General features: G+C 23.7%; 1 protein-coding gene across 5 annotated transcripts in view; it reads left to right on the top strand.

Annotated features, from left to right (window-relative positions):
• LOC114120983 (octopamine receptor-like) overlaps positions 1-24704 on the top strand; it is a 172476-nt gene that overhangs the window by 9871 nt on the left and 137901 nt on the right. For 4 of the 5 annotated variants that reach the window (XM_050201015.1, XM_050201017.1, XM_050201016.1 and 1 more), the window contains exons 1-2: positions 5534-5793; positions 22391-22548. The gene's annotated coding sequence lies outside the window, so the exon portion shown is untranslated. Of the gene's footprint in view, positions 1-5533; positions 5794-22390; positions 22549-24704 lie in introns of those variants that run through there. The other variant, XM_050201014.1, reaches the window with a different exon arrangement.

The following is a 24704-nucleotide window of genomic DNA, read 5'->3' as shown; positions in this document are numbered from 1 at the left end:
AGCGCATAAATACTTAGTTATTTAGTTACTTGAGTTTTGTTTTTAAGAAATGAGTTGAAGTATATTTTATATAATTAATATAAAGCAAAATTTGTCAAAATGAAATAAAAAAAAAAAAAAAACTAATTTCAAATTATTTGCAGAATATGAAAAAACATCGTTTTAACATTAACTAACCAAAAATAACTGATTTATTGTTATTTATATCTTTTTTAAGTCATCGATATAATTTAATTACATTATTGTATAAAAATTAAATTGCCCAAATAAATATTTCTAAATTTATATACATATTTCGCATTCAAGTGTCAATACTCACTGATGGATGGCTTCTTCATTCAGCGGTTTATGACGGTAAATTCTTAAATTTTAAACCAATTATTCTGATTGTGCGTATATATTATATATGATATTAAAATAAATATCAATACAAATATAAATATAACCGATTTATGTATGATACATTTATTTATCAAGCAAAAGAAAAAAACAATTAACTGACAATTTTCTATTTGCGTTTATCAAATTATAAAATGTTTATTTATCTGACGTATAATTTATAATAATTTGTTATAAGAATTACATTTAAATAATACGAAGTGATCTATATGTATATATTTTTTATAAGATAAACTTTATTTAGTTTTACTTATATTTTTTCTTGGTTTCGAGTTATGGTTTAAAACCTCTACTATTACGTGTAGCTGACATAACTGTTTAATTCAATTTAGTTTGATATTTAATAACCAAGTTTTTATGAAAGTAGAACAACAAGATATAAGAATTTTCTATTTTATCATTTCAAATTTATAAAGAAAAAAATATAAAATTCAAATGGTAGGAACGGTGAGTATTTGTTTAGTTTTAGTTATTACTCATTTACTCGAGTACAAATCGTGAAGGACAAATAAAACCAAACAGAGTTATGAAAAAAAATAGAAGGATTTTTAGAGACTATAGTAGGAATAAAAATATGGTTAAATAATTTATAAGGGGAAATAAAGTACATATGGAACATATGCTACAACGGATAAAGTTAGAACTTAATTAGTCTTCATAAAAATCCAGAAGGTCTCAAACCATTAAAAATAGGTCATTATTATTGCCAGTGTTGGGTTCTGGGGTTCCAACACATGCATCTTTTGCTATGTACGTACAAAATATAAGCAAAAAAAGTTATGACAAAGCCGAGAAAAACACAAAAATGACACATGTTCTAATTTAGATGTACCTACCTAGTTTTGTATTTGTTATATTTATAATGATAATATGAAGTAAATAATTTAAATAAATTAACGATAAAATAATTGAAAATCGAAATGTATATTAAACTAATAAAATTATTTAAGAATATGATTTTTGATATTAATAAAATAATTATCGGCTACAATTGACAAAAAAAGCCTTTAAAATTGTGCACACAAATTGATGATAATTATATTAAAAATTAATGATATAAACTGTTGATTAATGGCTACTATGGAACTCAGATTTATGAGTTATAACATTATGGTATAAACTATAAAGAATATTATGATGATTCAACGATGGGTTAAAGATTCCATCAATAAATTAATTAAATATTAGGTATTTTTTACACAAATTATTCAAAATTTTATTGAATACAATTTGAGTTTAATATTTTTAAAATTAACGCATCGTTTCATGCATATTTTATTATTGATAGCAAACTTATGTGTTTTTTTTTATACAATATTTGCATTGATTATAGCAGCCTGTGTAATGTGTTACCGTTACTACGAAAAGTTAGTTGCATCACTGAACGTTTCGTGTCTTATGACCTTTTATAGTAGTAAATTGTACAATTTATTGAGTTTTTTTGTTTTGTTTTAAGGGAATAGAATTTTTATACGTTTATATAATATCAGGTAAAGGTAGTATGTATTACGAAGAACTAAGTGTATTGTAATTCCACGAGCGTTATTCTGTATTAATGTTTGCTTAATAGGAACTACACCTGTTGTAGTTTGTAAATCACAGATACGAATATAATAATCCTAATCGATTCGACTAGCAAATAGCTGATTTAATAATATTATATTAATGCATATTGTGACTAATGTACAAGTAATCCCTAAAGTTATACATCGTCCCGCTAAATTCTATTCCATAGAATTCATTATAGAAACGAAAGCTATAATCATTACCACGTAATATCGTAGATATAGTAAAACTGAATCCGAACAACAACACTCAATTGCGGTTATTAAACATTGATTACTGTCTGATGCGTGAGAAATAGTAAAAATATAATTGAACCTAAAAAACAAACGTAATAATATATTTTGGATGCGCGACAACAATACGAGGGATAATATTATCATTCAAAATACGTATCACGTTATACATGTAACGTGCGTAAATCACACGAATGAATACCCACTATCGGAACGGTATTTTATTATTGTTATTTCGCCGGCACTCGTATTTTATATATATAATAATAATATGTAATAATGTATTATGATATTGTGTAAATCACAATAATAGTATTACAGAATATCGGCATTAAATGAAAAAAATAGATATCCGAGAACGGTTATTCGTGAATGATCTATATAATATCAAGCAATCGACACGTTCTTGAACGCGCATAGTCGACTGATGTTTTTTTTTTAGAAAATATTATTATTTGTATCATTATAATGATGTGTAATTGTTTTGATTTATGTGCGGTAAAGCTTGGCTGATAGTTTTAAACGACGGGTTCTTGTACAGTTTGATGCAACGTAAGGACGCCGGAGCCTTAAGAAACGAATAACAAATCATTTTTGTATTTTTCAGCGTTCTTTTAGAAATGTTGTTATTAGTACTGAATGTTCACAAAATGTCTTATTATATAGAAAATAGATAAAACTATCTATTTTTTAATTTTTTATATTTTGCATGCTTAACTATAAAAACAGGTCACGTGTATATTTTTTACGATATAATTATATAGTAGGTACATATATTAAATTTAAATTAACGTAATGTAAGGCATTCGATATCATAATGCGATGATAATTTTAATTCCATAAGATCAGATATTTTATTTCCAATATATTATAACATTTTCGTATAGTATTCAAAAATATAAAATATAAATAATATTAAAATTAAAATTCGATGACGATGTAATTGACAATAAAAATCGTTTTTAAGATTCAATATACCTATAGACAGATATCGTGTGTGTATTGTATGTATTGAATAATAAACCTATTATTTTGTAATTTGTTGTAGGTATTAAAAAATGATGAAAAAAATAATTATAATACGTTTCACAATAGTATGTTCAAATTGAATTAAAAAAAAATAATAAGCTTCGCATTCAACATTGCTCGGGTTAGGGTTAGAACCATATGGTTATGTTTGGAGATAAATGTGGCACCCCCTCCCATTGCACGCCCTTATTAACTTGATGATAGTTTGGTAATAATTATTAGTATTATATCATATTTTTTTTCATATTTTACTACCTATTTTAAATAAGAAATATATCATAGCCCTATATAGTTATAAAATTATTGACCTGAGCTACATTATGAAATCGAGAACTTTCAAATATTTCCACTTCATAATTTTTGCACCTTGAAGACAGCAGTTGTGGATCTTTCTTGTATTATAAACTTGATCTCGATACGACGTTTTCATGGAACCTCCAACAAATATTTTATTATTAATAGTGGTGTCTAGTGACAAGGTTAATATATAAAATATTATATTGTGTGTTTTCACTTATCAAAAAATATGATTTTACTGTGGTTGTTTCGCTTTGTTTCAAGATTGGAAAGATTTTCAAGTATAACACTAAAAGCTTACGTTGATGTATAAATATCGTGTCGTTTATAATTCGTCCGTAAATCGCAGCTGTTTATGAACATTAGGTACTTGCTATTGAGGATGGATGGTGATAAATTAATTGTCTAAAAACTAGCGTTGCGTATCATTGTTAATATACATAAACATTCTTCCTCGGGGACTCAAGAAGAAAAGAAAATTCAAATACAACCTAGAATAAGGACAAACACTGTTATCGTCGTTTTTCGCGTTTTGAGATTAATTAAATTAAAAGGTACACACTTTGACTTATGAAAAATAAATTAAGGCTAACTCTGTTCCCCAATTCATGCCTTATAGCTTAACACATAAAAACATTGGTTGTGTTTAAAAATGAGGCAATTATGTTGATATTGAACTTAAAAATGAAAGTACAAATTATATTATAATATAGTATTAGCATCTTTTTAATAAAACTATTATTATTTTAATAAAAAATTATGACGTTATTTTTGAAGCATAGAAAAAATATTCAAATAAGTATATTTTATTTTAATAATAATTTCTAGTCCATATTTAATATAGTATAATCACTCACGTTTTTTCTTTGAAAAAATGGTCGATTGATCTTAGTCTGATGTATTATATTATATTATATTATAACGAACTCATAATAATTTTAGTTTATATCCAGCAATGGGTGACATATTCCCTATTTCTTAATTGTTGTGTGCTCATATAATAAATGACCACTATTGTACAGTCGAATTATAATAAAACTCATTGATAAATAACTAACCGATTATGATTATTGATACATTCGATGTTAGCTATGAAGTACTAAATAGCAGTCTATTCCAAATTTCAGTTAATACAATACTATAATTATCCACAGAATATTACTTCCCATATTATCATATTTACTTTAATACAGATTCATTCATTTTTTACAGTGATTTTACTTGAATGGATTTATTCATTATTAAATGATAAAGTTCACAATAATCACAAATCGAAATTATTCAATACGATATCAAAAAAAATTATTGATGTATATCTTATTCGAATTTTAAGTCAATAATAATATAATATAATTCATAATTTCTATGTTATGGTTAAATAATATTTTACTCAATTAAATTTAAAATAAATATAAAATGGCATACGTAATAATAATTTATAATACTATATCGTTATCTGTGAGAATTATAGATTAGAATAGAGTTTTAAAAATTTTCGAAGCATTCTATAATATTCTGTAAGTACATCAATTATATTAATATAACCGAAAACCGTATTTAGTTTATTCATGAAACTCATCAGACGAAGAAGAAAATTCATAAAATTTATTATTACTATTATTTTTTTTTTTTTGTAAGCAACGGCTGTGTATTTCATGATTTTTTTTCAACAATTTACAGGTACTTACACCTGTTTATTCAGTAAATCTAAACTTTTGAAATATTCACATTAATTATTATTTTCAATATTAAATACTGATATCATTATGTATGTATATTAGTATCTTATTTACTTATTGTGTTAGAAAATAATACATATATTGTAAGTTTTTATTGCCATAAAATAATATATTTTTACACGAAAATTGTTCAAGTTACAACTAAAAATATGTTATCTAATCTAACACGAGCGCGCACACACACAAACACCATCGTGATTCGTTCGGCGATGGTCGGCACAAGCGACGATGAGGGTGGTTGTAAGCGCCGCTCGGGAACACGTTGGGCGCGCGTTTAGACGCCACCGTTGTCGCTGTCGATTACAGTCCGCCGATGCGAACGAAACTTTGACGAAAATCTCGGAATGATAAATCGGATCGTACGTAAGATCCAAAACTGTGATATTAATGTTGTGCTTGTTGGTTATCATTGTTATAATTTAATTTAATTGTTTCGTTATTTATTATTATATTTCGACGGAATATAATATTTGGTGTCCGAGGTGAAGTAAACGGATATCTACTGCGATATTACTGCGGCCGGTAGTGAGGTATGTGAATGTGCATCAAACGCCCGAGATACCCGAAAATTATTATTAACTAACGTTATTTTAATTGTATTATATTGTTCTTCACTGTTATCGAACAGATAAAATTGATTATCTTCGATTTACAAGCAATTTATCCACATTATATCGTGTAGAAAAGTCACGAACAAAGAGTTAAATAATTTTAATTTGAAACTTAATACACTTAAAATATTTTATCGTTTTAATAACAATGATATTGTATTGTGAAGCACGAACGAGTTAAATACGCTATGAGAGTTCAAAATGTTAAAATTTAACGTAAATGTCAGACGAGAAATGAAACAATAAAGTCATTACTGTTTTAGTAATAATATTTGTATTTAGAAGTATTTCTCCCAAATTTTATAAATAAATTGTATAGTTTTTATTTTACATAAAAAAAATAATAATAATGACTTTATTAGCTATTATGTAAATGGATTTGTCATCATAGAACATTTGTTGGTGAGCTCCAGGTTTGAGATCGCTGTTGTAACATTTGTTATAATAGTCTATTTTTTTCTTTCATATGGAATCATATTCTATATGTATAAATATTATGCGTTAACACACTGTAAAATTGATCAATGAGAAAATAAACACTCGTTACTTTTGTACTACGATTAAATTAATACATATATTATATTAAAATATGAGGCACAGCAGTCAGTTCGATACTCATCATCGATATAAGTGAATTTAAATACATGTTTGTTATTAGCAATTTTACAATAGTAATATACTTTTTATATAAATAACTATTATAAATTTAAAAATCAAACGTGTTTTTTTTTATTTATATGAGACTTTTTACACAAATGCTAAAACCCTTATACTTATCCATAAGGAATAGAAACTCTTCCTTGGATAATAAATATCGTAATATAGTTCTTCGATCACATTATACTGTTATAGTCTAAATCATTATAGTGACTTTTTGGTTGAATACAACACCAAAAATTCATAACGCGTTTTGATTTTTAATTATTCGAATAATTTCAATGTTAGACAGTTTTTGCTTTATAATAAAAATATCGAAACCGGGTAGAAGTTAACGGTAGTGCTAACGTATAGTGTATACGTGCTTAACGTTTTACATGCCTTTTTATATTATGGTTGCCCGCATTTTATTACTTTATGTTGTATACGTGTATAGAGGTAACATTAAAAAACTGTTTTAGGTGAAATGCAAATAGTGGTGATTTTTTTTTACTTAAGCATTTTATGTGAAACTTTTGTCTTATAAATGTTTAATTAACCATGGTTTCTTGAAAATTCTCAAGTTTTATGTATATTGATGAGGAATAACTGAAGTAGAAAAAAAGCACCCATGATTGATATTGAGGAAACAATATTAAAATATCAAATTATTTTGAACGAAAAAAACGATTATACTTACAAACCATAAATACTGTCCAAGATGAATTTGTTGTACAAGGAAAATTATTATTAATTATTTGGAATTTTCACTTAAAATTTGCCTTAAGCATCCAACTCGTTCATTCTGTTATATGATATCACATACATTTTATCTTTATTAGGTTATAGTTATTATAGTATTCATTAGTTTTTAATCCATACGATAAGTGACAATCAATCTATATTTTATATATATTTTTTAAATTATAAACTATAAATCTGTTTCTTAACTAAACAGATACATTACTATAATATAACATGCTGAAGTCATAAATTTATAAGATTTTGTTTCTTATTTTGGCTTGAAAAATACAATTACTTAAAATTTAAATGATAAGGTACAATTAATTTTCCATTTTTATACGGTGGTATGAGCAATGGTCTATTCTTGATATATTTATTACTGATATATTATAATATTTATTATTTATTATTAATTTATGAAGCTATATATAAGAAATTATAATCTCAGCCAAATAAAAATTATTATCTTGAGTCAATTTTCAAAAAATATGCTATATTATGATTTGTTAGTATAAAAAATAAAATGTATCAACTAATTTATATATACATTTGTGGTACAGTAGAGTTCGAGGTATTTTATAGTTCTCAAGATACTATTATCTTAACACTCATATCAATCAATTATTTACGATCCTGCCAAGTATATTATCTTAATACTAAATATAAAAATAAAATTTCTATGTAGAATTAAACATGTATTTTGTAATTTATGTTAGTATTATTTTTAAACAGAACTTGGTTTATTGTTTTATGCCGATAAAAAAAACCAAGCAATGAATTTAAATTATAAATCTCATTCCAAATATGCTTATATATATATTCGTCGTGATCATTAGCAAAAACATTGTCAAATCTACAACTTTTGTGTCAAGTTATTTTTAAATTTATGATTTATAATATAATTTTAGTCAATGACTAATTGAATACCAAGTTGTTATTATAATATTAAATTTTAAATAACCAAAATAGGTAAAATAATATATATAGCATAAATAATAAAAGTCGCTTGTAAGATTATTTTAGTACAATATTTGAGTAAAATTTTATATTGAATAAAACACCATATAAAAATTACGAAGTTAAATAAATTTCTAACTAAAAACTATTTTAACATTATAATATAATAGTTATTTTGTGTTAATATCGATATTTTTTTCTTTTTCTTAAATGAACTAAACGTTTTCTACAACTTCACGGTTATAAATGTTGGTTCCTAAAAAAGTATTATACAATTTTTTTTAACCATTATCAAACCACTTATGTGACTTTAAGAGTATGTATTTTTATCGTTTCAGAATTTATTTCTAAGTAAATCATATGCGTTTAATGTCTTACTCAACCAATGTGACATATGTCGTGCATGTTAGTATTGAAAAATTAATGTATATAAACTTTATAACAAGTACATATAATATTTTATATTATATTTATAACTAATGGGTTTTGGTATTTAAATCTCATTCAACGTGCAATGTGATATTTTCTAATGTTCAGTTACAGTATAATTTATGATATGTAGACAAAATATTATAAGCTTGTAGTTATACGCAAAGTTTTTCAAGTAAAAGTTTATTTCGTAAAATACATGTTTGATATAATATTACGTACCATTTTAGACGTTGGTCTACAATACAATCAAACTGGGTTCTTCTATACGTTCGCTTACACTTCATACAGGTATATATATTAAACAAATAATCTGTCTTCCGTGAGTGCTCTTTTTTTATGTTTATTCGTATATCACGCATACATGTACAATGCGTTTTCGACGAGCTGCAAAAAATAATTTTCTTCCGACGTCATATTTCGATAAAATGAAGCGGTTTTATCTATACAATACGTCTTCAACGGATCATCGCTCTGTAGGTATTCTGTGCTGACAGTATACCAATGGCTGTGGTTTCATGTCACAAAATAAAAACTACCCGAACACACTAACCGCATTTGTAATCGGATTCCATTAGTGGTTTGGTTAAAAGGTCATGAATACAAAATATACGTTCATAAAAATGTATTGAATGATAACGCTATTTTTAATAACCACATTTGAAATATAAAAATAAATTCAATGTGGAGAGGGTGTACAGAAAATGGTGTCATACGTTAAATATATTTTATTGTAATAATAACTTATAATAATTTTGTTAAACAGCGAATTGTAGTAATAAAAGTTTTTATCATCTAGTTTATTGAAGTATAAAATTAACGATATATATACTATAACTACAAGTGAGTTACACTGTAAAACATTCGGTTTATAATAATTTTATTAATTGAAACAAATTGACATAATAATCTTCTTATTAATTTTTACGCGAAATTATAATTATATAGAATAAAATTACAACTATTCTTTCGAAATATTTGACTGTATGACAAAAATGCAGGATTGATTTGCTAATTGAAAATAATAAAAACAATAAAAATAATAATAAACTCATAAATTCGATTTTGAAATTATGTTTATTGATATAAGTATTTGTATTATTGTAAGTAATTTATTGGATTGTTTATTTATTTTTATATATTGCATCTATTACTTACATATTTAAATTTTAGATTTAGTTTAAAATTATATTTTCTTTATATTAATAAAATAAAATATTCAATGTACGACTATAATAAATTTAGAATAACGAAAATCATTTTGGAATTTTAACAGTTATTTGGCTGAACTTATTGCCGATTTTTTCATGGTTTTCAAATAGTAGAGGAATATTTTTAAATGTATTTGTAAGAAAACAACTATAAGTGGTTGATATAATCACTTTTTTTACATGAATAAGTTGAATACGACCTGACGCTGTTGACACTTATTTACGCATTTGGGTAAAGTAAAGTTTCAACGCAAATAATGGATTTTTATAATAAACAAGCTTTTAATCAGAGACTATATATTTTATTATTTATATCCAATGAATGATGATAGTTCAATAGTTGTTCGAATACAAAATAAAGATCTGTCCACATACTAAACTAACACGATAAGATAGTAAAATCATAATAGCTAATAGATATATTGTTTTATTATTATGAAAACAATCCTGTAGTACATTTTGTTTAATACTATTAAACATATTATTTATCTACTCTGTCACTTAGGCAAATCCATTTTGATAATTTTGAATGAAACTGTATTTCATAATTTATATTGAGATAACGCAATACCTATATGTGTTGATCCATCTTATAGATAAACAACATATTTTTCACATTCACAATAATCTCTTTTATTTTGTTATTTTTAAAGTAAGAGTGCATTTGCCGACTAAAAAATAAGAAGTAAAATTATTACATAGGACTTTTCGGGATTTTTATTTATATTTTAATTTTAAAATACATAAAGAAATTATGGTTTTGAATATACCATATACTCATACTCGTAATTTGCTTTGTAATTATTAAAATATTAATAAAAACTTTTGATATCTCTTAGATAATAATTTTACCTTTAAAGTTATAACAGGTCAATTCACTCTGATTTTTAAAATAAATGAATAAGATGGATTATTATGAACGTAAAATTTGCTATGTTGCATGTTTAAAAGACGGAGATATTACACGTGGGTGTTTCATCTTAATTGCATTTATATTATTTTATATTGTCCGTAAAATATATTAATTAAGAAAATATATTTAAACTACATTAAGCTACATCTAGTAATAATATTACTTACTACATAGGCACTTAACTAACTATGCTTCACTTTCTCAAATTATATTATGTCTGTTACTTATGTATTTGAATGTTACATAATATCTCATTGTATTTTAAAAATTTAAATGATTTAAATAATTTAAATGAGTGTTACTGTAGTACCTATTATTTCTTGAATAATTTACAATTAAATAATCTATATTGATTTCATATTTTATGCACTTAGGTATTTTAAGAATTTCTCAGTTTTTTTTTTATGTATTAGAGAAATCATAAAATAAAATTACTTCATGGTACATTCTTAGTTCCATTACAACTAAAAATAATGAATTAAAATATTATCGATATTATTGTGGATAAATTACAAATATTTTAGTATATTAGCTTTTTTAAATTATTAACATTAACAATTTATTGTAGTAAAATATTTTATTGACATAATTGCTAACATTAACTATATTTATTAAGAATACATAATTGCAATAAATTATTAATAAGTGTTATTAATATTTTCTTTTAGTGATATACCTCCATCTATGTACATGTATTTGAGTGACTAAAATATCATTAATTAGCTGGTTATAAAAGCTGTCGAGATTTGATAACAATCTATTCACTGTTTAGATTTTTAATCGTCAACGATCAGTGAATTTAACCAGTAATAAATTGGGCTCTAAGTATACAATAAAGTAACTACACAAACAAAAATAGATAAAATATTATACGAAAAATGTATTACTACACTAACATAATTTAAACAATTTAAATGTTTCCCCGATTATCGTATTTATTTGTACTACAATTGGAAGACTCCTCCGTTTCGGGAACCCGATGACCTTTAAATGTATTTCATATTTGTGCTATCTCGGTTGTCTGTATCATCGACCTAAATTACTTACGAATATTGTTCGATTCGAAAATATTCATAGTTTGTATTATATTCATACTGTTATTCTTTGACAATAAAATAATACACACAAATATTTTTCAATAATTACATGTTAATCATCTAATTATATTAAATTGTGAAGATGGATAAAATATTAAATCTATCTTGGTGTAAATGTTCATAAAAGAGCATAGATAATTTTTTTAAAAATGTTTTCACCAAAATGTCTAATTCCAAGTATTATATAAATATGTTCATTGTACTTAATTTTTTTTATTTTATATTTTAAATTATAAAATACAATTTTATTTAAATCAGTTGTAAATTAAGGTTTTATATTTAAACATTTATTAAATTTTTATTGCTAAAATTATTATTAATCAACAGTGGAAAACACAAGTAATGTAAACTCACAGAAATAAAAATCTTCAGTTATGACTAAAATACAATAGTTTTGTTTAAAATGTAGATTAATCTGTTAAAAAAAAAAAATTATTAGAAAGTTATGTTAAGTACTTAAAAAAATGATATATATATATTTATTATACCTTTATCATTATTAATAAATTTTAATAAATATTCAATTTGTTGCCAATGTGTGATATTTTATAACTTGGCCTGTTTCTACCATCGATTTATTTCTGATATTATACATTTAGATGAATATTGATCTTACGTCAAATAGATAGTTTATTGCCTATACGTTTACTATATTAGTATAAATCCTCAAAGTTTACAGCGTTGTTGTACTTAAATTATGTGCACATATATCTTAAATAGTTATAATTTATTTATACATAATTCTGTTTATATATTGGTTTGTTATATAATGGTTAAAATAACCTATTAAATATTTTAATGTATTTTTAGAAAAATCAAATAAATGAAAAATGACTAAAGCAGTATAAAAACATAAACTCATGTAAAAAGAAATGTTCATCGGTATAACTCTGAATTATTTTTTTCAATAAAAATTTGGTTTGCTATTTGGAAATCTAACATGAATTCTGGTTCAATTAATGAATTCAATCACTGATATCATAGTCATAGCAATTATACTAATTTTAAAAGAACGTTTAAACTCTATCATCAAAGAAAATTCAACTAATGTTTTTACATAATTTATAATTCAATCCAATTGCGTTTTAGCTCAAACATTTGATGTTTCAGAATGGTCAAGTTAACATTTTAGAGAGGGGAAAATATGTTCGACGTCTATAATACTCATTGTTAATTTTAATCACGATCGTAATTTATGAGAAAAATAATAAGATACGGTAATTTTACAATAATATGTGTTGCGATACACAGCTAATAAATTACTGTAATTTAATCTGTCGGGTATAAATCATAATTGAGAAGAACCTTTTTTTTTGTAATATACGGCTAATAACTATAGTTTTGAGTTGAGTAGATTAGCAGTATATATAGTCACATACAAATCGAATATAATATATAACATTGTTATACTAATATTTTAGAATTTTTGAAAATACATTTTTTTAAATTTTAGCATACGTTGATATATATTAATTTTTATACTATATATACAAACAGTTTTACCACAAAAATAAACAAATAGTATTTTTTAAAGCTATTTACTTAAACCCATTATATTTCACGAAAACTTCGGAATAAATTTTAAGTAAAGAATAATAACACTTATCTTATTTGGTTTTTTGACAGTATTTGGCGACTCAACAACAGCTGCTATTAATGGTTGAATTGTGGTATATAGTTATATTAGATTATTTGAAATATTATAAAGATAAATAAATCTATTATTTAAATCTACCATAAATACTGTGTTAATTAAATCGATGTTATAGCATGCAAATGTTTTAATAATTATTACAAATTTAACAACATGCATATTTATTATTTTTTTTTTTTGAGAATATATTTCATGTATACTGCTGATTTTGCCTTCATGTTACATAATAACTTTTATTGTACCTGGCAAGGGAATAAAATGCAATTATACATAAAGCGCATTCGTGTCCTCACGCCAAATAATTCATAATTGTCGTCGTTACACTAATATTTAAAAACACGCAACCGATAAATCCTGTCAAATTGGCACATTCGATGAATATATATGTCGGAGCGACCAATACGTTACATGCAATTTCGGAGAAGGACATTTCGATGGCAAATAAAACAACATGGTAAAAAATAAATAAATTAGAAAACCTGCGAGACCATGTTCAAGACGTGACAGTTAGCTGACACGAGCACAACGGATTCGTTTAAAGATGCGATAAAAAAAAAAAAAAAAACAAAACAAAACAAAAACAAAGAAAATAAGACGATATCGTAGATGCAATTTCGTTAGAGTCCAATTTTTCTTTCTTTGCTATAATATAAAATATTATACAAGATACGATCCCACGTGGTTGTAATTATACGGAGTACCTTGAAGATAATTTGATATAAAGTTGTACGTATTTTCAATGTAAAATTGAAATATACAGAAGCGCCACTTTAATTTACGTATACCATGCATATCACGGCACGCGCACACGTACATACACGTCTTGTTATAAACGACGGCTATTTTTATTAAAGAAGAATTAAAATAAAGTGAATTACGAGTTGTTAAGTATTTGTTATTTAAGTGTAACAATAATATCATTGTTGACATTTTACATAAAAAGAAATATATTCAAAAAATAGAGAAAAAAATAACCAAATTAGTTGGATAAAATACAGATCATACAATTTAAAACGTGTATATATTATTATGGTTTGTATATTATAAGATTACCAAACGGTGTTTACATATAATGAATAATTGACTAAAAAATAACTATAGTTAAATATACGTAATACATTCATACATGCAAATATAACTGAATAAATTAGAAAAATCTAAAATAAATAAATAATAAAACTAAATGCCTAAATAATAAAACTGAAAATCATTAATCTCAGAAAATATTTTTTTTGGAAATTGGGTAGATATAAAGGTAGTATATTTTATCTTAGTAGAAAAGTGATAAATATTTTTATTCCTATAAAATTGTCTAGAATCTAGGTTTTAGATAATTCTCAATACTGCATATGTAGATGTTTAAAACCATAAGCATTATATAAAATCTATATATTATAATGCACGTTTATCAACAATTAATTTAGTAATATTTAATCTGCCTAACCATTTTAAGCTATTAAGCTGTATGTAGTAATTTTACTACAAGTACGAATCGTAATGCTGTTTAATATCAAAACAATACATATCTTACTATTCTTACTATTATTATACTTTCAAAGAATTAGTTAGTTGTTTTTGTAGATAAAATATAATGGAAAAATATGGACTTGAATAAAGGTACAATTAAAAGTTTAGCATTCTTTTCAATATTTTAGTTTTTAAGTATTTTTTAAATTTAATTTTAAATAATACTATTGCATTATAATATACATTCTAACCATCAAATCGATTATAATGTTATAAAAACTGTTGTATTTACTATTTACATTCAAGTCAGTTGGATAAATTATTTGATTTAGATAAACCGTTTAACGATTCCGATGAAAGTTAAATTGGCGTTCGGCAAAAGTAAAATACGGAATGGGATCAACTATGATAACTCAATATTCGTATGATAAAATAATCGAAAGCCATTAATTTAGTAACACCATTGAGATTATCGCCGGTATTTTATTATTTTTACTAAATATTATTATATGTTTATAGCCAACAAAGAATATCAATCATGTTAAGAAATGAAGTATATAATATAATAGGTATGTATTTATTAAACTATTCTGTTCTTGACGTGTTGATACGAAAAACTTTACACATTTAAATGAGCATAGATAAAACTTTGACGTATTCGATGTCGTGTTGACGACAAAAAGATAAATATTTACAATACCGGCTTACGTGGCGTTAATAAGAAGCACGAACTAGTAAACACACGAAATGCGTAAAATATGATGCAAAACGTTGTCAGTGATTAAAAAATAATTATGATAATAATAAGCTACGTAAGATACTTGGAAAATGGAACCTCGACGGCGGTGTACCCAAATAGCCTATCTATGACGCCGTGTTAAAATAATTTTATTATTAAAATGCATTAATAATAAAAATACATCGAAATATTATTATATTATGAGATATCTGTTAAGAAATAATTTAAAATTCTTAGACTATTTATTATAATATTTTTGTATATAAATTTGTGGATTTAATTATTCGATTAGGCGGTGCAGATGATTGTGCTAAATTTAATTATGCTTATTTGGGTGCCAAAGATCACAATGAACCTTTTTTCGATAAGGTATAACGGTAATTGGACCAATATATTTTAATAAAATAATAAATATTATACATAGAATATATAATTTTTCATACAACTGTAGCCTCTACGAAACCTTACTCAAAGCGACGCTTAAGGTAATAAATTATCCAATGTTAAATTATATAGAATTATCAGTTTCAACAATGGCTATAAATTGTCACTAAATGAAATGGATAAAAATAGCAAAAAGCATAATTTACAAAGACTTTAGATTATGAAATATCGCGATAATGCGATATATATAAAACGATCTACAAAGAAAACCATATTATATTAAGTACCTATATTGGAATTTATAATACCCAAAAGATTGATTTATAATAACTATACGCCCAACAGAATTATATACAATTTTACTCTATAACGAAATTTATTCTAAAACTAAGGGTCAGTTATTAAATTTTAAAGAGGTTCAAATGATAAAAAAAAAAAAAAAAATGAGGACCAGATAAAACATAAATATTATAGTTAATAATTTTCGTGTTTCCTACCTATTATTGTAAATAGCAATAAACAATTAACACCATCGTTATCTTTAAATACATCATAGAAATAGATTAAACATCCATTATGTGTAGAAAACTAGCATTGAAAAAAATATTTTTGGCGATCCATTTAATATTTCCTATTACAAGGGCCGAATTTGGTCTGCGGTCCGCCATTCTCGAATCCTGCTCTAAAATATTGTATATTCGTATATTTTTATGTTATTCGTTTGCGAAAAAATTTCTGGTACCCTTCAAAATATGCACTTATTTGTGGTTCAATACTCAGGAAATAAAATGTAAAAAAATACTTAATACAAAAACAGGTAAATAAAAGCTCAATTATTTCCGACTGCTCGATTATTTACATTTTTTTTTTTTATATATTTGTATTGGTTTACTCTATAATACATTAGGGCTTACCTTGTTAACAAATCAATTGTTATTTTAAAATATATACAATTATTATAAATTATAGAAATAGAATAATAGAAATTTAGGGTTAAAAGTTAAAAAAAAACTATTAAAATAGTAGGTACCCACACACAAATAATATATAATTGGTCGAGAGATATAACGTATTGTAGGTAAAACTAAATGTTTTGTTTAATTTAAATATAAATATTATTTACTCGTATACATCCACCGAGATTGGAAAATGTATAAAATACTACAACAAAACTTTAAATCTTTTTATTGTGTGTATAATAAAACTATAATAAAAAATGATTTGACAACTTTATGATATTTGAGTAATCATATTAATTATAATATATGGGTATTATCATAATACTATGTCTGCTAATAATTAGATGATTAATATTTTGTTAATCATCTATATTATTATTTTCTAAATAACAATTACAATAATTAATTTAAATTATTTTCACATTAAAAAAACTGACATAATTCCTCAACTTTATGATATTTAATAAGTGATCGCCCATTTTCTCCACTTAAATTTCTCTCATCGAGATAGCTAGATAAGTACTAAGGAATGTATATATGATATGGGAAAAGTAGAAAGCCGGAAATTTAGCATAGTACTCGATTTTTGAGAGTAAAATTGGAATAACTTAACATTGTCCGTGTCTAGTACCTATACATTTCTTAATTAGATTTGGGCACTGTAAGTTACATATTTAATATATTAAAACGTAAACGAAACATTTAACTAGGTACTTAAATAATAATAAAAAAAACTTAAAATAGACGCTTCAAATATTAGTTGCCTAATAATAAGAAGGTCTGAAAATTATGAACTTCGTTAGGTGATTTTGATAAGCTATCTTAAAATTATAATTGCAATCATAATGAGATTGCATATATATTAAATAAACTTGACAGCGAGAGTTTAATTTTGATGAAAGTATAGGTTTTACAACTAAACCTTTTTTTATTGTACCACCTTTTTTATTGACACTGGTCCTATAAATTTAAAAATATAATTATAGTCTCATTTGTTGTATTTAATATTTCAAGTTCAATTCATACTCCATACGGTTTCTACCTCCATATTCAAGTTGAAATAGTCGGTTGTAAGCATAATACTTACATAATACTTAATTAAATTACCTTCGGATACTGGTACTATTAACTTTTCAATCCCTGATATATTTACAACATCGTATTTTTTAATTAATTTTTAATCATCTGCGGTTTCTTGGTTGTTTTAATTTTCACTTTATTCACTTTTAAAATTAATTCGTCGTATTTTACTTTATTTAATAATTCATTTCTTTATTTGACAAATTATAAGAATTATATTTCGACACATATATCTATACATGTATAAATTTAATTGTTTAATTTTTCTATTTTTGTTGACTTATAATAAATTAAGAATACCTACGCTATTTCACTATCATATCATGTCACTACAGATTATATTTCTATTGTGAACCATAAGTCAAGTTATTGAAAACCAAGTAAAAAATGTATATAATATAATTACTTTATTAAGTAAGTTAAATTAGCTTAGTTAAAACAGTTTTTTTTGTAATAATTAAATTAGAAAATGGAAAAAAAAAATAAGTAGAAAACTATTTTTATAATATATTTTTTTTTTTTTTTAAAAAGGTATTATTTTGTATAATATTTCATTCAAAATCTATATTTCATATGTTATAAAAAATATAGCTTAATAATAACATATTCTTAAGTAATATAAAATATTTTAGTTTTTTTTAAGCACTGGAATAAAGAGAACTCATATATTGCAATTAACTAAAGTTAGCTGACTTAATCCGGCTCTTAAGCAAAACCAGCTTAAATCTTAAAATAATCTTAGTTATTTAATTAAAATAAAAGCAAACCGTCAGTAAGTTGAATATAAAATATATATACAACAGAGAAACTTTTGACTATAGAATCTCGTATAATATATACGACTAACAAAAGTCAGCCATATTACCGAAAATTCCCATTAAAACAATCATATTTATCCGTAACAAAAAAATGTACACTCAGCAAGAGAATAATAATATTTCGAGTTCATTATGATATATCTTTATTTAAAATTTTCCGTATAATTTTACAGATCTGTGTAAGTATGAAATATTTCAAGATATTATAAAATAATAATTAGGTTGTTACATATTGTGTGAAGTAATTAATTAATAAAGTTACAATAGTAGGTTTCGAATATATTTTTATTTGTACTTAAAAAAAATTTGATTAGAAAAATAATTATAATATGCAATTAAGTTACAAAAACTTAGCATGTTTTAGGTGTATTGAATATTTAGGAAATATTTGTTTCAAAAAAAAAAAAAAAAATAAAATAAAATAATACAGTAAAATCTGTGTAATATGGAACTTAAAGAAGGTGAAAACCTGACCTTTACGGAAAATTGTTACAGTCCCGCTGAACCTAATGTATTTTTAAATACACCGTTCCCCGAATAAGATGGAAACGATATTTTGTTATGCACCTGTTGTAAATTGTGGAAATTGAACATGGTATATTTTAAAATTATCAGACAATGAATATAATCTACCATATAAATTATATAGGTAACTTCGTTGCAATAAATTTATTTTATCGATAAGTATATGCTATAGTTGTACTGTTATTATGAATGCATAACAAATAACTGTATAGATTATCTATAGAAAAATTAGAATTTAGACCTGGTACCACTTTTAAATGATAGTTTTTATTTATTTTATATTACTGAGATATAAAATATCCAATAATGTACCGATTTATCTAAAGAAAACATATTGGAAGAACTTTGAAAAAGTATGTAATTATGTATATATAATAAAAAGTAGGTGGAATTTAATAATCAATATAATATAAAAAATAATAATATGCAATTATAAAAAACACATTTACTTAATATTTTTTTATTTAATTGAATTATTATTTTTTTTGTTTCCTGTATTAAATGGAAACCTTCCTAAAATGGAAAAATATCCGATTCCAACCATTTCCATATTATTACACAAGTTTCACTGTACAATATGCATTATAATGTAATATATTATGTATTATTTATTACAATTTACTATTTTAGCTATTATTATAATATAGCGAATATTTTATTTTAATAAATTAATAATCACATAAGTAGATATCTAACAAATTTATAAATTTAATGTAAGAACTACACAGTTATAATCGGTCAAGTCTTTTTTTCCTATGTATGAATTAAGTACTAACAACATTCGATGAGTATAAATTATGTATGTTAAATGTATTAAATATTAAAGTATGTTATAAATTACAATTTAAAATATTAAAACATTAAAAATAGATTTTACTTATGATAAGATGAATACATCTAGAATGTAAATCTTAATTTAGTTTCTAACAAACATTAATTGTATGCGATTGTTTTTAGAATTGTATATTTTATTAAGATAGTTATAATAAATTCAGAACATTAGAGTTTCTTAACTTGTTTTTTTTTTTTTTTTATGTAAATATTAACATGAATGCTAACAAAATGTTGCACACTTTCTAAATGTTTAATGTCTATAATCTATAGTTACAAAATATAAATAAGATAGATTATTTAATATTATTTAATATATACATTCAAATCAGTGTTTTACATATATATATATAAAAAAATAGAGCATAAGTATGATTTTAATATAATATTTAATAATATTATTTTAAAGTTCAAGCTTCAAAAACGTGAGTTTTCTATTAAACACACCGGTTTTATGAAAAACTTATAATCTTTCATATAATATTTCTATAGAATGATTAAAAGTTGAGTACAGACTATTTTTTAAACAGATCATTTTTTGAATTTTTACCGTTTTATTTATAAAAAGAAATCGTGAAAACTGCGAAGAAAATTGTGCAAAAATGTAAGCACTCGTCGTTATTAAAATTGTTGTTAAAACTTTGAATTTCTCCTACATATTTTTTGTTTTAACGAACCAACGGTTTTACTACGTTAAAATGTAAAGTAATACTAATACAGGTAAATCATATTTTAGTGTTTTGCAACTCATGGAGTTTTTTTATATTTACTGAGATTTTTTATTTTTAAGAATTTGAAGTTAAATTTACTTTAAAGTTATGCTTTATACACTTTACTAACATTGAAATATTTTTATCATAATACAATTGTATTATTTTTATTCATAAATTAATTATTCGTTTCTTAAAATATTTAACAAATTTATTTATCTAACTTTGTAAATTTTAAAATTATTATTTTCTTTATTTTTTAATTGTTGATATAAGTTAACCATATTATAATTCTGTCCCCAGTTGACAAGGCTTTAATAATACAAACATGTTGATCTCGATTTATCATAATTTATATATTTTCTGTCCCAGAATGTAATACTAATGACGTCCTGTCTTTTAGATGTTGTACAGTGTACGTAGCTGTTAAATACTAAATTTCTATTTTAACATGAAATAATTACGTTTAATAAAATTGAGTAATTAAACGGTTATCTATTGATAAATTGTAATTTCTTGAAAATATGAAAATGAAAATAATATTCTGTTGCTATGCTCTAAATATTGATGGTAGATTTATATTATTTATATTTTCTTGAATAATAAAAACATTATATTTGCATGTATTTTAATGGAGTTTATGTTTTAATATTAATGATCGGTAATTTAAGTGTAATATAAAAATAAGCTACTAGGTGACAAAATAAAATATTATAATTTTTAGTTTAGTTTAATTATAAAATGTTTTGATAAAATCTATGTGTTATGTATATTCAAATTATTTATAATCATTTTATTAAACTAAAAAAATAATGTGAAAAACCCAACTCAAGACAATATAATTTATCTGTTAGGTTGTGCAAGGATCATTGAGATTAACCGACAAACACAAATTTGAATTAATAGTTTTTAGTCCGTTAAAGTTATATGAGACTTAAGACAAAAATAGTATTTTCTTTTAGTTTCGTTATATATTTATAATAATATCAAAAACGTTAATTTTTGATCATTAAATTAATACAATTAATCAAATTTAATATTGTTTTTTTGTGATTATAACAATTTTATGAAAACCTAAAATATAACATTATTTTAGAAAAATATAAATGTATTGAGAAATGTAATGCATATTATTATTTTTAACTTGTATATTTCTTTGTATAGAAATATTTCAGGTATAAATAATTATTTATATAACTGTGTAAGCTTAACTTAATATCATCCAATCATATTTTGTAATTTTAAAATACCTAGTTTTATACTTTTATGTACCTATCATTGTATCATAATGTATATTTTATGTTTCGGTTATAAATAAACTATTATTAAATTCACAATAAGTGATTGTAATCTATGTAACAGGTATTCATATTTTGGAGGAAGAAAGAGCATTGTTAACACGATCTCGGAGATGATGAATCTGGGATTTAAAAACACATTGCGTGACAGAAACACTTCAGCATTGCAGCTGATAAGGAAATTCGCCATGATATTACCGTGGCCATAAAATTTGAGCATAGGTATGTTACAAGATTGATTCAAAAATAAATAATAATGATTATCATATATTTGTAATTTATTCTCAAACTTTTTATGGGTTAAATGACCAATCAAATTATAAGTATTATCTTAATAGTAATGCATAATTTTATACAACAGTCATGAACTCGAGGTAAATACTTGAAAAAAATACTGTGATTACACATTAATACTTGATGATTGGTTTTGATTTGAAATTTTAATTTCTATAATGACCTACCTAGTAAAGTTAAAAATATACCTTTAACTTATTTAAAACGGCCTTCAAATATTTATAAAATATTTACTGGACATCAAATTTAATTTTAAGAAAATAAAATAATTTATTAATAACTATGGTTACAAATATAATAGGTATGTTAACTTCGAAAAAAACGATTATAGAAATGTTTGTTGATATATTATAATAATCCATATAATTATTTTTATTTTAAACGAATCCTAGTACTCAAGTTAATAATATTTAGAACAAAATAATTCTAAAAATGTACATAAATAACATTTTTAGTATTTTTACCATTGGATACTATAAATATTGTTTACAATTTGTATTAAATGTATTACGTGGGTGTAGTTTATTTAAACTTTTAACGGGTCCATCTGATTTACATTTTTATAGAAATGTCTTTCTCCTTACGAGATTTCTATTCACTAACTAGTTTAACCATTAATTAAATCATAATACAAACTATTCTGTTTATTAAGTGTACATAATATAAGAGACGAAAGTAAAACTTTTTATGGTTGTTTATTCAAATTCAAACATTCAAACTTATTTATTATCGACTCTAAAGTATAAAAAAACAATTTATGTTCAAAAAGTAATCAATTAAAAAAAAACTATGAGGTGGTATTCGTAGCGACAAAAAAAAGTGCTAGTTGAAAAAGAAAACTATTTGTTCTAAAATCCTAAATTATAAAGTGAGTACTCAATAAAAAAACATACCTAGTAAAATAATTATATGCTAAAAATTATAATAATATTAAGATAATTGGATTCTTCAATATAATTATGCTCGTTGATTTATTGTATTTTTGTTTTTGTTACTTTTTACATGTACTTGTGTGTAGTTATATAGAACATGGTAGTGTGACATAGTGTTTGATCCCAGTCACTGAATGGTGGTTATGGTTAATCTGCACCGTTCAACGTTGCTATTTATCGAACGGGTAACCACCTGTTCTTAGTGCCGAAGCTTATGTATAATGAGTGCTTCTCACAGAATATGAGAACAAGTGTTCCAAAAGCCTACTATACTGTATACCTATCGTAAAAAGAAACAAATCTATTCCATAACGAATGACTATAGTTGTCAAAGCTTATTAATGAATAATAATAAAAAAAATAATTATATATGTTCCTCACATTTTTTTTTACTGTAAGTATTCTTACAACTATATAAATTTAAATGTCAAAATACTTTAGGTATGTTTAAAATTTTTATCTTTTGTATTTTTTTATTTTTTTTTTTCATATAATATAAGCATTACATAGATAAATTTATTTTGTTCATGTCTGTAAGCACCAACAGCTATTTATTATTTCCTATTATGTGTTTACATTTTTCTATACATATTCAATATTTTATAAATCTAGTATATTAAGTACTAGTGAGTACTACCTAGTGCAGAGAAAATGATATACAATTCACACACTTCCCAGTCCTCAGAAGCTAGGTAAGATTTCTAGGTATATCTTCAAACCTTTTTCTTAAAATACCTTTCCATTTGGAATGAATACATTAATATAATCATGACTATTTTTACTTATTATTATTATTATTATTATTTTACAAATTGATAAATATTTACAAGAAAATTGCAGCTGATCCTCCATTAATTAATAAATACCTATATTATAGTTATAAATTTATAATAAACTAAAATTAGATTTCATTTATTCGTTATCATCAGTATTATTTTTCTTTATATTATCATTTAAATATTACACAAGCTTTCAGCTAAATTTTCAATGTAAGTTACGAACTAAACCTAACACGTACGAAACTTACCATCTTTTGATTTTTTCTACATACATTGGTGTGTTATTCCTTTCTAATTTTTTTTAACTAACGTATTAAAATTTATTATAATTGGACAAATGGTCAAGGTCTAAAGGTTAATTACATTTTTACAT

The sequence above is a fragment of the Aphis gossypii genome, chromosome 2 (assembly GCF_020184175.1).
Source record: "Aphis gossypii isolate Hap1 chromosome 2, ASM2018417v2, whole genome shotgun sequence".
In the NCBI taxonomy this organism is placed as follows: Eukaryota; Metazoa; Arthropoda; class Insecta; order Hemiptera; family Aphididae; genus Aphis; species Aphis gossypii.
Note: the sequence above shows the minus strand (reverse complement) of the source record. Positions and strands in the feature narration are given on the sequence as shown.